Source organism: Agrilus planipennis, unplaced genomic scaffold (genome assembly GCF_000699045.2).
Source record: "Agrilus planipennis isolate EAB-ADULT unplaced genomic scaffold, Apla_2.0 scaffold121, whole genome shotgun sequence".
Classification (NCBI taxonomy): Eukaryota; Metazoa; Arthropoda; class Insecta; order Coleoptera; family Buprestidae; genus Agrilus; species Agrilus planipennis.
The window spans coordinates 645,456-652,343 of NW_020439072.1; the positions used below are offsets into that span (position 1 = coordinate 645,456).

At 33.8% G+C, this 6,888-nt stretch overlaps 1 protein-coding gene across 1 annotated transcript in view; it reads right to left on the minus strand.

The window, feature by feature from the left end:
• Nucleotides 1–4,354, minus strand: part of LOC108738684 (elongation of very long chain fatty acids protein AAEL008004) — a 64,140-nt gene extending 59,786 nt beyond the window's left edge. The window contains exon 1 of the mRNA XM_018472214.1: nt 4,271–4,354. The gene's annotated coding sequence lies outside the window, so the exon portion shown is untranslated. The remainder of the gene's footprint in view (nt 1–4,270) is intronic.
• Nucleotides 4,355–6,888: the final 2,534 nt, after the last annotated feature.

Here is a 6,888-nt window from a genome sequence, read left to right on the forward strand (position 1 = left end):
TGAGAGATTCGAATCTTTGAATTAACAATTTTATCTTTCGTATTTCTCATACACAGACTGTGAAAGATTCATAAAACACCCAAGCAGCAATTGAAAGACTGTGAGAGATGCTCTCAGAGACGCTGGAAGACTCTGAAAGACTCTGAGAGACTGGAAAGAGACCGAAAAATTTTGTCTAGGGATATATATATATTGGTAATCTCCTTGACAGCTCCTGAATTTTTTAATGCAGAAGAATCCTTTTTCAATTTTTTCTGTTCTGTTATTGCAAGACGGAACTGCACCCAACGACATAACACCATCCTTAAAAATATTTCCAGAAAATAAGTAAAAAGAGGAATTTATTAGTTACATTCATAACTGTCACGTAAATTAGTGTTAAAAAGTATATGCCTAGGAAGAATTTCTTTTTTATTCTTTATGAAAAATAATTATATAATTAATTTTTTGGAAGAGGTTCACCTATCTATCTACCTGTATCTACCTATAAGTAAGGTACTTTCGCTACGAACTCAATTAGAATACTTCCAATGTTGGTTGGTAATGCTCACTCGAACAATGCAAACATTTTTAAAGACATTACGTAATTTTAATGAAGGGGATTCCTCTCTGTTATTTGCGTTACTTGCAGTGGCGATTACCGTGCGATTCTGATCATTAGTAATGCAGTGAATTCACAACGAAGACAAAGATTATAGTCATTACTTGACGATTTTGTCAGGGCACTTGTTCCATTATGAAATAAATCAATCACTTACCAATTATTTTCTGTAAAGGTTTTATTACATCAAGCTCAACTTGTCTAAATAAATAGGTCATCAAACTGTGTACGAGGTCTGTTCAAAAAGTATCGCGAATTTTGTGAACAAGAACTCATGATGCACCACGCCCCTGCAATCGAAGAAAACTGTGAGCAAACCCTTGACGCGCTTTTTCGGTCTTAGCTCGTGCGGTAACTTCCATTGGGATGATTGAGCTTACCCGTAGGAAAACTAGAATTCTAGTGGAAATCCCATTCCCGAACTCAACGGGATTTCCATTGCTGAATGCAATGCGTTCCATTGGAACTTCCATTCCTGAACCTAACGGAATACCTACCTAGTGTCAATTCTTCAGTTTTTACCTTTAATTATTGTTAGTGGTAATTAAATGACATTCTTTTTAATCAAGATGAAATACGACGAAAAAAAAATATGAATTACATGACAATTATTACTCCAAATAATGTCTTGTTTGTTATTTTTACAAATTGCTTTGACAATCACATTAACTTCAGCACGTTTTTCTCCATTTTTTTAATAAGTTTTAATCATCTCAAACCAGATGTTCTCCATTTTTAGGTGCCCAATTGTTTTTCCATTTATGTTGAAAGGTTTTAAATAGAATTTATAAATTTTGCATTGGTTCCCATGTAAATATTAATGGAATTATTGTAAATGGAAATAATTATTTTTCCATCTAAGCCAAATGGTTTTGAATGGAACTTGCAAATTTTCCATTGATTCCCATTGAAGTTCAATGGAAAATTTTTCTACGGGTAGGTCTCCACGCCATAACCATAAACCAATGATTCGTCACCAGTTACAACTCTCTGGGGCAAATTTGGATTGTCGCGGACGGAATCCAACAGCTTTTTAACAATGTTAGTGGGATGCTGTTTTTAGTCAAAAATTGAGCAATTTTAGTAGGAATTTCGCGGCTACCTGCCTTATGCCCAAATTATTGGTAAAAATCGGATGGCAAGAACCAGTCGATATGTTTAGGTCCTCACCAACTTCTCTAACGCTGGTTCGACGATTAACTAATTCTATTTTCTTCATCAATGTTTTCGCCTGTTGTTGACGTACTCGGACGTCCGGTATGCTCTTCGGCGCTCTGAGAACATTTTGTTGTACCACCGATAAACGTTGCTTAGGTCCAATGTAGCTTCACCATGTGTCACAGTCAACATTCGGAATACGTCCGCGCACTTAATTGTGTTTTTCACACAAAATTTAATACAGATTCTTTGATCCATTTTTTGGAATAGGCAAAAATCGAAGACGAGCCAAAACACGTGCAAGCAAAGCAGCTGTCAAAAAATAACTGAACATTTAACATGGCGGAACTTGTCGGTATAAGTGACAGACATGAGTACCAACATAACGCCACAAAAAAATCGAAAATCGAATATACGGAACCCGGGAAATTCATAATTCTCGATGCTTTCTGAACATACCTCGTATCTGCTGTAAATTTGTAGATGCGAAAACTTTACCGGCATGATTACTATTACCAGGTAACCTTTAATTTCTAGCAAATACAAACTGCAATTCTTAAACCTATTTCTATCGGAGTAAACGCAATTATTGCCTTCTAAACGTTTCGTTTTCTTTCATTGCTTTCGACGTCTTCAGTAGTAATCGCTATAGTCGGCCGCTTAGAACCCAGTAGATTTTATGGTAGTGATACGGGTGGGTATATATCCAAGACCGAGCGGCATGGCCTAGAGGTGTAGACCATTGCTTAGCATTCGGGAGGACGCTGGTTCGATTCCGGGTCCGTCTGCCTTGGTCCAAGTTTTTCTGTGGTTTCCTTGGATCATTTACGCAATTGCTGGGGTAGTAATATTCCACAGATAATCTTTCATTCTCTTCTGTCTTCATTTCGTCCGTCTCATCTTTCCCACCCGAACCACCACCCAACCATTCCCACGATTCCTGAAAGCAGGCTGAAGAGGGCCTTCCGCCCTACCTTCCGGCATAGTCCGGAGGGACTGCCCGCCCACCAGCACTACTGGTTGGTGGGAATCAAACACCCAAAAGTTTTTTTTTAATATATATTCAAGGAAAAAGTGTAAGACTTGTCCTTTAATTATTTCTGTGTCTGCATTCAATTTGTAGATATATATTCCGCAATTACCAACTCAAATAAATTATTTTATTTATTATACACAAAGCAAATAAGAAGCGGAGTTGTAATAACAGATATCACCATATAAATTGCGACCAGTCTAGAGCAGGTAGGAACTTCCACCTTTATCACCATGTAAACGACGACAGTGAATGTATTTTACGTCTTATCGGCTCGAATGATAATAAATAACTAGTTATGACACTCATTAATGAAATTCTGGTTTGAATGCCTACAATATCTTGCACCAACTACTCTTCCAAAATAAAAAACGAAGATTTTGATTTTAAATGGGTGTTTAATTTAGTATTGCCATAAATGCCTGTTTTGTCCCATTATCATATTTTACCTTAGGTAGGTATTACCCTGTTACGTCATTGTACCAGTGCAGGTTATGAAGGTAGGAGTTAAATAAAGATAGTCTCGATTGAGTAAAATTAAAATAAATTATTAACCTATAGATAACGTAGAAAGGTTTAACTTAATGTGTTACTTTAAAATTATTACTTTTTTTAAGTAATCCTTGATTCGTATTGACGAAATTCCGGTAAATCAAACGGGCCGTGAAAAAATCTTACTTAAAAAAGTTTTTATTCGTTTAATGAATTCAAGTGCGAACTCTTAATCTAATGCAATCTACGCTGATTCTAAAAACAGTAAATCAAATAATAAATTATCACCGATAATATCATAAATTTATACAATTGTGGATAATCATTATTTATAAGTATTGAGGTAGTCTGGTTGAAACTTCATTGAGCTTTTTGCGAACCTTTTATAAATAAAAATAAAATAAGTTGTCAAATTTTAACATCAACAGCCCCATTTTCATTCATTTTTATAGCTTAGCAGCTCGAGTAAAATCGGAAAATGCTCCAGTTTTCAATTATCAATTGGAAAATATGAAGCATTAATTACTTACGTAACTAACTTTTTTTTTCAATGAACGTAATCCAAATTCACCCGAACGTTTCTAGTCGACGTATGGTAAATGCAATGAAACTTTATTAATAAACTATTGTATGCTAATATTATTAAGATTTTCTTTTAGTAATTAGTTAGTCTACTGATTTTAAGTAAACATATAAGCAAATATAGCAAAAATATGTTTTTGGAAATTAATCAGTGGCAAAAAATATGGAAAATTTGCTTGCCAAGTTAGTCGAAAATATTATATTACAAATTCTAATCATTAGACTAAATCTCAGGCAAAATACACATGAAGGGCTTACATCTGAACGAATCTATAAACGCAACGAAATTTATGTAAAAAGATAATAAAAGATTGTGCACGATTAATCCAAATTTGATATCAGAAAATTATTTCTAGTAGAAAAATTAATTCTAAAAGAAAAACAAAGGGTTCGTACTAACTTACTTTTTCTGCATAAAGAAAACGAGCGCTTCAGGGTTACGTCTAGGTCAACACGAAATACCCTCTACAACTGAAGAATTCTTAATGAGCCTTTGCAAAACAGCCTCAGTTCGACGTCTCCAACACAACTGGTCTTTCTGGTTGCAATTTTCACTTTTTTTTCTTATCATTCATTGAATTTTATTGTTGAAGCTTAATAGGTACAAAATACGATCTTGGCAGAGTGCAAGGTCCTTTGGGGAAATCCCAAGGGTAATGCCATAAGAGAACGGATTCCTGTTTACACATTTCTACGGTTCTTCTGGTTCAGTGTTAATACACTTCAACAGAAGGCATATACGATATGTGATAATTACAATTGGTGAATTTCTAACAGAAGGAATAATTTATATTTTCAAAAAGCTTTACATGTTTTCCATTATCTTCCAATTTCAGTAAAAATAAATAATTAATGTACCTACTTATTCCAAAAGAAAAATGTCAAAGAACTGAAGAAAGGAAGATAGTGGTTTTGCTGAAAAATGCAAAACATACAGTGCGTTTGTTTGTTTAACTTTAAGCCTTAAAACATATTTCCCCAAAGATGTGTAAATTTGTACATGTGGGGTTGACTCGACCCCGTAGAATGCGAAGGCTCCGTACCTTTACAAACATATTATAGGTATAATTATTTAAGAACATGTCTATTTTCTGATGTTTCCAGAAGGTTCCAGAAAGTAAACAAAAGAGTATTTAAAGGAAGAGACGATCGCCGAAATAAGGAGAAATAAATTAACCGTTGCAGAAGTGAATCCAGTGAAATAAATAGCGCAGTGAATAGTGATATATCAACAGTAGTGTAAATAAATAGAATAATTCATAAGTTTAGTAATAATTTAATAGTGTTCTTAAGTTAATAATTAGTGTAAATAAATAGTTTTTGTCTTTATCAGTCTTAGAAATTAATTTTGTTAAACCCAAGAACATTACAATAGTTTTTTAAAAAAGAGCATTTAACTTTTCTAATCTTATGCCCACATATTTCACCATTTTTAAGAATTTAAAACTATATATTTATTACTTTATTGCTTTATAAATTTTTATTTTTGCTGATATTACTATTTAGTGTCCGGCTAGACTTGTAGTTAATTAAATAATTAGCATTGTATGTTAATTACCAATATCGTAAAGCATAAATTTTGGTTGTACTGGAATTATTGTGATTCATACTGCACAACGAAAGGACATTAAAGAACCATTGAGAAATGTTTATAAGTCCACTTCACAGTAATTGCAGAAATTTGTCGGTAGGTTTGACGTTGTTGTATAAGTATGTACGAAAATGTCATTAACCTGGATTTCCCGCGTCCAACATGGCGTAAGAATTTAATAAAATATATCGTTACACGTTGCATATATGCCAACAAATGACTTACACATGTGTAACAAGTGACTGGCTGACTCTGAGGTTTCTTCGAATGCAGTTAACAATATGCAATACCTAATACTGCGTACAGCCTTGGGTGAAGAAATAGGGTAATGTATCTAGTGTCGGACGACAGGTAACAACAGCAGCACGGTGTAAATTCAATTCTTGCCTTTATACAGGGTATAACAGAAATAAGTGCCGCGGTTCGGAGGGAGTAAAAATAGATGCAATAGACAACTGTCGTTAAGGGCAAAAAAAGTTTTTATGAAAATCACAACAGTGCGCTAAAAACTCTGCATCTATATGGATGGANAAATTTGATCGGGTGTATTTGTGTTTATAACTATCTGAATTGTTTCTTTTCACTTTTTGAAGACAATGCTTTTCCGCAATTATGTTGGGCGTTAATTTTGAAAATGGTAATCGTGGGAAAATAATTGTCTTCGCATCTGTTTATCTATTATTGTAAAAAAAAACAATGGCGAGAAGGATGATACGAAAAATGGACAATGTGTTCAATTATATAAAGGAATTGAACAATAGGTTCCGAAAGTCACCTTTTCAATTATCTCCGCTAAATAAATTTTTGGATTCAATAGCAACCGATTATTAATACAATTTATTCTCGAATTTGTGGGTGCGTGACTTATCTAGATTGCTTCTCCACTTTATTTCACTTCATAAACGTATATATTGTGTTATTATCATCTTTTTTGGAACAAAAATTTTAATTCTATTCCATTTACTCACTTACTTCATTTTAATAGGATTGTGATGTATCATTTGAGAGAAAGAATATAGGTATAGTATTCTTAAATAAATAAAAATTTAATTCAATTCTTGCCTTTATACAGGGTATAACAGAAATAAGTGCCGCGGTTCGGAGGGAGTAAAAATAGATGCAATAGACAACTGTCGTTAAGGGCAAAAAAAGTTTTTATGAAAATCACAACAGTGCGCTAAAAACTCTGCATCTATATGGATGGAGAATGTAAACATTACTTTTAATAGAACGTCTAAGATAAACATAAACAATTTAGTAGTACACATGCCTAATGTTTAGACTAAATAAATTAAATAACGACATTACATCTTTTTTTTTTATGTTTTCGTGGAAGAGGGCAAATCATCAAAAGACACCCAACCGTCCGTACGACTGGGTAGTGTCGGATTCCCGAGGAAGAAATCCTCGGACCTACCGACTAAATCCCCT